The sequence below is a fragment of the Schistocerca americana genome, chromosome 2, assembly GCF_021461395.2.
Source record: "Schistocerca americana isolate TAMUIC-IGC-003095 chromosome 2, iqSchAmer2.1, whole genome shotgun sequence".
In the NCBI taxonomy this organism is placed as follows: Eukaryota; Metazoa; Arthropoda; class Insecta; order Orthoptera; family Acrididae; genus Schistocerca; species Schistocerca americana.
The window spans coordinates 770,024,793-770,034,826 of NC_060120.1; positions in this window are offsets into that span (position 1 = coordinate 770,024,793).

The window sequence follows — 10,034 nt, forward strand, 5'->3', positions numbered from 1 at the left end:
GGGATCTGGTATTAGAATCACAATTTAAAAGAGTTTTGGAGAACTTAAGACCAAATAACGCAAAAGGGATAGATAACATTTCATCAGAATTTCTAAAATCATTAGGGGAAGTGGTAACAAAACGACTATTCACATTGGTGTGTAGAATGTATGAGTCTGGCGACATAGAATCTGACTTTCGGAAAAGCATCATCCACACAGTTCCGAAGACAGCAAGAGCTGACAAGCAGGAGTATTATCGCACAATCAGTTTAACAGCTCAGGCATCCAAGTTGCTTACAAGAATAATATACAGAAGAGTGGAAAAGAAAATTGAGGGTGTGCTAGATGACGAGCAGTTTGGTTTTAGGAAAGGTAAAGGCACGAGCGAGGCAATTCTGACGTTGTGGTTAACAATGGAAGCAAGACATAAGAAAAATCAAGACATGTTCTTAGGATTTGTCGACCTGGAGAAAGCCTTCGACAATGTAAAATGGTGCAACATGTTCGAAATTTTGAAAAAAGTAGGGTTAAGCTATAGGGAGAGACGGTTCATACATATACAATACGTACAACAGCCAAGAGAGAATATTAAGAGTGGATGACCAAGAACTAAGTGCTCGTATTAAAGAGGGTGTAAGACAAGGATGTAGCCTTTCGCCCCTACTGTTCAATCTGTACATCGAGGAAGCAATGAAAGAAATAAAAGAAAGGTTCAGGAGTGGAATTAAAATTGAAGGTGAAAGGATATAAATGATACAATAGTCCGCCCCCGGTAGCTTTGGTTTGCAACTGGTTGTCTGATTTTTTCAATCTCCTTAACAACTAAAATGTAATTGTGGCACTTGCTTGTATAATTACTCGGGACAGCAGAGTATTGCGAGAAGTATTTCTCTATGACATTTAATATATAGCACCTTAAAAGTGTGTGATAAACAGTAATATTTTTCTGCCCTCTGTTACCTATCAGTATGAAATAATAAATGAGTGCAATGCTATTCTGTGTCAATACTTTGTCAAAGGCTGCTGCCAAGTCGTCAATTGAATACTTTGTTCTCTGCAAAAGTTGATTCATTACGTTACGTAATCTTCTGTAGTAGATGAGCTATTTTTTATTGCAAAACGAATTCTTTCTCGGAAGTTATAACGTTTTTACCATTTTAATATGTTTAATCTGATTCTACATAGTTCTGAAATGCCGAGCCGTCTTCTCTTGTCACCGCTGAGTTTCGTCAACCACAAAAGAGATGTCAGAGAAGAGGTAACCTCGCAGATGCTGACCGCCACCACACCAAGACAAAATTGACGATCTTGCTAATGGCGTACTTCCAATGTTTAAAATCAGTAAAAAGCAGACTAAAATTCAGCGTTATGGATTTTTGCGATGGGAGACAGACGTTCGACAGGTTGCGACATGCTGGAAACGTCAAAAATCACTTATCTATGCTAGAACAGAAGTAATGAACAAATGTAGGACAGAAGTACGATGCCCACTTAGGTGAAAACACGGTTAATGCAGTCAGCAGCATACGCTCTTTCCAAGTTTATTACATCAGAAAGGGCGCATTCACTTTATTCCACACTCCCAAGACGTGAAATGTGCGAAAAGCCCTTACAATTAGTCAGCTTTCGTCTGTTTAACTTGGGTCGACTGCATAAAAATCCTCTCTCTCCTTTACACTGCCCTCAAGAGCACGTCACAGTTCTGTATACTTCAGAATCTAAGTAACACAGTTCGCCCTTTTATCAGAATTTGTCACTTCTTAAACTTCCACCGCTCACACAGCTGTATGTCATGAGTGCAGTCCTTTAGGCCCGTTTCACACTGGGACACTGGTGACGGTCGCCAGTGACGGTCACCGGTAATTGTGGTGAACACTGCTGGATCACAGGTGTCTGACACTGCAGGTATTGCCAACTGATTAGCTAGTGAAATGGACTTGAGCGAGCAGGAACTTTTGTTGGTACTTCTAAGCAGGAGGAGGAGGAGGAGCAGCGTTTTTGTTTTCCATGTTGGTATTTAGGTTTGGTTTGGGTTTATTTACTTATTAGTATAACTGGTATTTGAATTTATATTTGTCATTTTGTCATTTGGAGATAGTGAGTGGAGCTGTAGACGCCAGAAAATGGAGTGACAAATCGAAGAATCGGAGTATTTTCGACATATTCTTGTGTTTGAGTTCAGTAGGGGGGGGGGGGGGGGGGGTGACAGCAGCGGAAGCCTTTCGAAACATTTGCGACATGTATGGGAATGATGCCATTGGACAGAACACGGGAAGAAATTTTTTTCTCCTTTTGAGGAGGATCATTTTGACATTAGTACTTCTCCACGTTCAGGAAGGTCTTCGGGGTTTGATGAAGATCGTTCAACCACAATGATCCACGTCAGTGTACTCGAAAACTGGCAGATGTGATGAATTGTGATCATTCCACCGTCGTGCGACATTTGCATGTAATGGGTAAGGCTCAAAACTCGGATATATGGGTTCTGCACGCTATATGTCCAAATCACAAACATCAGCAGGTGGCCATATGTGCATTTCTGCTTGCTCGTTATCACCTGGCACCTGAACAACACCGACCATTCCTATCCTGTATCATTACTAGTGAAGAGAAATTGTGTGTTTGTGCTAACGTGAGGAAAAGAAAGGAATGGTTGAGGCTAAACAAAGCAGCAGTTGCCTCGTCCAAAGACCTGCGTGCACCCACAAAAGATAATGTTATGTATCTGGTGGAACAATCACTGCTGACATTTATTGTCAACCACTGAGACGTCTTGTAAACGCAGTCCAAGAACAACGACCAGGAAGACTGCGTGGAGTGATGCTGCTTCACAATAACACTCGCCCGCATTCTGGTAGACTGACAGAAAACACTACACAGGAGTTGGGTTGGGAAGTCATTCTGTATTCAACATATTCACCTGACCTTGCGCCCTCAAATTTTCACCGTTTTCGCTCTCTATCGAACAACCTTCAAGGAATTCCCTATCCAGATGAATGTGCTCCGACGTCGGCCGGTGTGCCGGCCAGCCTGGATGTGGTTTTAGGCGGTTTTCCACATCCCGCTAGGTGAATACGGGCTGGTCCCCACTTTCAGCCTCAGTTACACGACTTGCAGACATCTGAACACGTTCGCACTATTCCCTGGATTACACTAGATGCAGACAGCTGGGGTGCACTAATTCTGTCCCGGGGGGTACGGTGTGGCGGCAGGAAGGGCATCCGGTCACCCCTTATCACTAACCTTGCCAAATCCGCTCCTAACCGCGCCGACCCTGCGAAACTGCAGGACATAGCACCAAACAAAAGAAAGAAAGAAAACAGTCCACAATTGGTATGCCAATGAGGCTAAGTCACCCTGAGTACCTAAGCAGTCATACCACTGACAAACCAGGTTGAAGATAAACGTTTAGTAAAACATCATGTTCTGCTGCGTGAAGTGATCCGTAACTGCCTTCTGCTCATCGTCGTCCGACAACAATCGTCAACCTTCAGTACCTTTTTTAAGAGATCAGAGCTATAGGACGGCGCCCGAGCGTCTCCGAGCTGAGTCGTCCTTAATGGATGATAGTTGCCTCCCAGATAGACGAGGGGCTTATATCTAATCGCGATGTGCTCGGTACATGGCACACCATTCAACAACAATGGTTTCCCATAGACATGCTACACCAGTCTCTGATGGATGTCTACCAGTGTTTGTCCTTCAGCAGCCAAGAAAAGAATCATAGCACCTTCATCCCATTTGGATGCATTTGGTAATAACGTGCCATAGTTCATATTTCCGCATTTACCACATGCACTTTGGGAAGACCCGAATATCACACTAATCCTTTGCCTAGCTGTCAGCACCTATACAGTGTGGTTCAGCTGCCTCTGCCACTGTCGTTTTATGCAACCTGAAAAGTTCTCAGAACGGAATAGTAAAAGAGCAATTACATCACTGAAACTTTTTTAGTTTTCAATGTAGTCTCATTGTACATTATTGCACTTGGTCCAACGATGTTCCAGTGCCTTGACCCATATCAAAAAAGAGTTTCCTCCAGGCCTGCAAAATAGTTGATAACTCCAGCTATCAATTCTTCGTTTGAAGTGAATCTTCGTCCACCAAGAAAAATTTTCTGTTTTGGGAAGAGGTGGAAATCTGACGGAGCTATATCAGAGGAATAAGGCGGGTGTGGCAACAATGGATACCTTAGTTCGTGTAATTTTTCCATGGTGAGGGTACATGTGTGTGGGCACACACTGTTTTGATGGAGGATGACTTTCTTCCTTCCTAAACCTGGCCTTTTTTCGCGTATCTTTTGGTGCAGTTTGTCTAGGAGATTAGCATAGTATTCTCCAGTAATTGTTTGCCCAGTGGGGAGACAATCTATAACAGAATCCTTTCGCATCCCAGAATACTCTCGCGCCGAAAGAACTGTCTTTGCTTTCTTTGGCGGCGGAGAATCAGCTTGTTTCCACTGCACTGACTGTTGTTTTGTCTCCTGGATATACGAGGGCCGTTCAGAAAGTAACCTCCGGTTGATTTAAAAAAATACACCAAGTTAAATAAAAATATTTTAATATATACATCTTACAACTACATCTCTGCACTATTTTTCTACATAGTCTCCATAGACATTGAGGCACTTATCGTATCTCTTCACAAGCTTTGAAATTCCTTCTGCATAAAAATCACCCGCTTGTGCCTGGAGCCAGCCTGTGACCGCATCTTTGAGCTCTTCGTCGTCATCAAACCGCTGTGACCCGAGCCATTTCTTCAAATGCATGAAGAGGTGATAATCACTTGGCGCCAGGTCTGGGCTGTAAGGTGAATGGATGATAACGTCCCACTTGAAGGACTCAAGAAGGGCCGTTGTTCTGCGAGCAGAGTGAGGACGGGCGTTATCGTGCAAAAAAACGATACCGGAAGTCAGCATACCACGGCGTTTGTTCTGTATAGCCCGTCGTAACTTTTTTATTGTTTCAAAGTACACGTCTTGATTAATGGTCATACCACGTTCCATGAATTCAACCAACAACACCCCTTTGGCATCCCAAAACACCGTTGCCATCAGTTTTCTGGCAGAAAAATCTTGCGAGGCTTTTCTTGGTTTGGCAGGCGAATTTGAATGTGCCCACATCTTTGATTGTTCTTTTGTCTCAGGGTTCACGTACTTAATCCAGGTTTCGTCACCGGTCACGATTCTGTTTAACAATGGTTCTCCTTCGTCCTCATAACGTGACAGAAAGTCTAATGCAGAGGCCATTCTTTGAGTTTTGTGGTGGTCGGTAAGAATTTTGGGCACCCATCGTGCACAGAACTTACGGTAACCCAATCTTGCTGTCATTATCTCGTACAAGAGAGTCTTAGAAATCTGTGGAAAACCAGTAGACAACTCCGACATTGAGAAACGTCGATTTTCACGAACTTTTGCATCAACTGTCTGAACGAGTTCGTCAGTCACCAATGATGGTCTACCACTCCTCTCTTCATCATGAACGTGTTCTCGTCCACTTTTAAATAAACGTACCCATTCACGGACAACTCCTTCACTCATAACTCTTGGTCCGTACACGGCACAAAGCTCACGATGAATAGCTGCTGCAGAATATCCTTTGGCTGTAAAAAACCTTATGACAGCACGCACTTCACATTTCGCGGGGTTTTGTATTGCAGCACACATTTCAAACTGCCACAAAAACTAAACTAGCGCAGGTACGACGTTCACTCGACCACGGCTTGATGCCGACTGACCTGTTGAGTGCGTGAACGCACAGATGGCGTCGCTACTCCCCCCACAACCCGCACTGTGACCAATCGGAGGTTACTTTCTGAACCGCCCTCGTAGTAGTGCACCTTCGACCATAAATATAATAGACTGGCCCTGACGTCATTTTCGTGGCTCCAACATCTCTGGGCTGAAGACACGTGAATGTTGGCAAAACATGGTTGATTCGTGTTGCGCTTATGGCTGTACTCAGCGTTTTGTGGGGGGAAATAGCATTACATTTCACGTGTAAGTGTTTCTATGATAGTACAGATGCGTTTATTGAAATCTGCTGAAGTGACTTTTATATGTTTTTTACACTTGAAATAGAGTATCACGTAAATTAAAGTGTTGAAAGTGGTGCCTGTAAAATCAGACTCATACTACATTTTGGAAATGTATCTGTGATAATTCGGTTACAGAAGTAAGTATAACTGTTTTTCGTTTCTCCTCATAGGTTCCCTAAGGATGAAAACCGAAGGCAGCTTTGGACACAGGCCCTGAAGCGAAAAAACTTTAAGCCATCTGCACATACGCGCCTTTGCTCGAAGCACTTTGAGGAGAAATGTTTTGATAGGTTAGTTATTATTTACAATGTATATTTATAATTTGTATTTACAATGTCTGTCATTTTTAAACCTGATGTTTTTATAGGGCTAAGACTGGAGTGAATTGGCTAAGTAGTGATGCTATCCCGACACTTTTCGATTTTCCGGAGCATATGAAATCGAAGAGACCTACGCTCCGTAAATCACACACTAAAAGGCGTTCGTTAGATGTTGCCTCGTCTTCTGAAATCTGTGCTTCCAATGTCTGTAAGTCTGAATGTTGTTAGCATGTGTGTAACAACTGCGAGTTAGTAAAATATTGTATTAGAATAGAACTGTAGCACGTTACGTTAAGTGCCATTTCGGACATGCTTCGCCCAAAAATTATACCTCAAAACATGCATTTTTGTTTTGTTTACAGTGACGTTATGCGATATGGAAACGAACACCCCGAAAAACAAAAGTTTCAGGTATATTGGGGTATTTTCGAATAGCGATTTGTGTACTCCTGGCATAGCAGAAAAAGTGATAGATGTGGCAAGACGGCAGATTAGCATCAAAGCCAGAAAGTTAAAGAACTTGGAGCAGTCATCTCGTGGGATGAAGAAGAAAGTGTTGTCTTTAAAATCTTTGATAAATAATCTTGAAAATAATCGTGTTACAAATGAATCCCTGGCTAATTTACTAAAGCCAAGCATATTTACAATGCCTGTCATTTTTAAAATGTATAACTGATTGCAGGTTGGAATACTTATCCTTAAATGATTGTGGCTTTTTGCTATCAGATACTGCCACCTGGTACTTCGGAGTTGCTCCAATGTGTCAGTAAAGGTAAAGAAGCAAATATGTATCCAGCAGCTCTTCGGACCTTTGCTCTAACACTAAATTTTTACAGTAGCAAGGCATATAGCTATGTAAGGAAAAAATTTAAAACATCACCGCCACATCCACGAACATTAAGAAAATGGTACAGTGTTGTTGATGGGGATCCTGGTTTCGGTAAAGAAGCAGCAATAGCGCTTAGAATAAAGAGTCAGGAACTCATTAGCAAAGGTAAGAAATTGCTTTGTGCCATGTCATTTGATTGCCATAAGGAAGCATGTTGAATTTTGTGGAAATAAGTTTATTGGTTACATAGATTATGGTACAGATCTTGACAATGACAATCTGCCTGTTGCAAATGAAGCATTAACATTCATGTTGACTGCTGTTAATGGTTCACGGGAAATTCCAATTGGCTACTTTTTAGTCAATGGCCTGGGTGCTGTTGAAAAATCGAACCTACTTAAGGAGGCATTGAAATTTGCATATGATGCTGGATATAGTAGTGCACGCAAGTTTCATCTGTGGTCACAAACCAGCGCAAAAAATCTTGTTCGTTTCTTCTAAAACAGGTCAAACATTGTTTCGATATGTCCATTCTCATGTGTTTTTAATCCAGTGTCAAGAGTCATGGCACCCATCTTTTAGATATTTTTTTTTTTTCATTTCCAATTCTTCAGTTAAAATGTGATATACCCTTTGGTTCAAATGGCTCTGAGCACTATGGGACTTACTTCAACCTAACTAACCTAAGGACGTCACACACATCCACGCCCGAGGCAGGATTCGAACCTGCGACCATAGAAGTAGCGCGGTTCCGGACTGAAGAGCCGCTCGGCCACCGCGGCCGGCGATATACCCTTCCAGATGACATCCGGCAAGAATGAGCAATTCCACGCACTTTCAGTCGACGATCTACCATGACTATTTTGTGCACTTTTGCAATGATTTCTGGAATAGTGGCACATCTTAGCCGACCACTGCGCGGACCACCATCTAAGCTCTCCTGATCATATTTAAATTCATTTGTCCACTTGTCAGCAGTTGAATATGAAGGAGCAGAGTCCCCCAGTGTATTCTGGAAATCGGCATGCATGTCCTTTGTTTTCACACCTTTCTTTACGAAGTAATTAATCACTGCTCGAATCTCGATGATTTCCATCTTCGCAAATCATTACGCGGGAACAACAACAGAGCCAAGTCACCGCCACAGATCTCTTACAAGAGCACTGACGTGGCACATGTTCACAGGCATTAGTCCCATGAATACCTCGTAAACAACTCGTTGCGCTAGCGCAGACCACTCGTGGTGATTCCGAGAACTTTTCAAGCCACCCTCATATGTCGGTTCTTCACAAAAAACGCGCAAGAGTTTTCATATCCTCCCGCCCACTACGCACAACTATTTGTTCTATGGCGAAAAAGTGTACAGGACTTTCTTGTAGGAAACGTAATGTTGTTAAATTTTGTCCTGTGATATGTCTTCGCCAGAGGCCGAAGTTGTTCAAGAAAAACATATAGAAGTGACCTTCAAACGCACCAGCACTCATCCCTTCGAGTCAGGATTTCCAGTATGTTATTAAGGCACTCACTCGTACCAGTGCACAAAAATTTGCAGCGACACGACCTGTTTCCCACATTCGAGCTTCATTGACTTGTCTTATTACGTTACTAAACAGTTTTGCGAATTTTAACGCCTAAAATAAACAATTACATCGTTGTACTCGTCAGGTCTTCTGACTACGAAACTGCTGTACTTGTAATGGTTAAGTTTGGATCGAATTGTCAACGCAGCTGGTTTTAGCGTAACGTTTACAAAAGTCGTTTTTCTTTGATTACCCTTACGGATACGTTTAAATTAATAATGTTAACGAAATAATCGACTATGCTGGTGGTATAATAGCCCAATCAATACAGACCAAAGAAGTTCGAATATCGGAAGTAGTTCATGCAGTCATAAATTTTGCACAGTGGCAGGAGGGGGTGCCATGAGCAGCATACCAGAGATCCTGACTGGTGCAGAATGATGAAGGGGTGGCAATACGTTTGAAGGTAACTTTTGTACGTTTTTCTTGAATAATTCGAAAATCTTGGCCCCCAGCGAAAACGTATACCAGTACAAAATTTAACTACAGGAAATTTCCTACAAAAAAGGCCCTGTACATTTTTTTCTGTGCGACTAAAAGTTTACTCACAGCGATTGAGAGAATATAAAAATTTCGCGCGTTGTTTTTTTAAGGCAACATACAACATTACAGATTGCATAAAACTACAGCGTTAGGGGCAGCTTAATCACCCTTACACCCCTATCGGAGTCATGCTACATTGCAATATGCTGCAGCGACGCCCTCAAACGAAAACTTTTTGATCACCCCTGATACATAGAACAAATATATCCCTGACTAGGGCATCACATTACCTTACGCACAGAACAGAATCTTCAGGTCATATTATATTTTCGACATAGAAGATTTGTATGTGGGAGAAACAGAATATAATTACACAGCTTGTCATAAGATAAATTAACAACACAATTCAACTGGAAAATGAACAAACGGTTGCATATACATATCGATGCCTAAATGTTGATAAAAGAAATAGTCATTTCATCGCGTTTAAAATACCTGTAGCTTAAAGATTAAGTCAGCCACAATTTTCAAATCGTCAGTGTGCTGGAAGCACTCAATACTTTTTTAAGAATTCGCAGTTACTGATACTGTAGCACCTTTATCGTGCAAAACTGGAAAAGTGTGCATGTTCTCATACCATTGCTGGCACTTTTAAAGTGGGGAATCACCTGTTAGCGAGATAACTGAGGTAACAAAGGGTAACAGCGATATTGGCTTGTATGCGAGGTGAGAGTTATATAAACGTAGTGCGCCATGCAAGAACGTGAGCAGTTGGAAAGACAACAGAATGCTAACTTTGTTGCT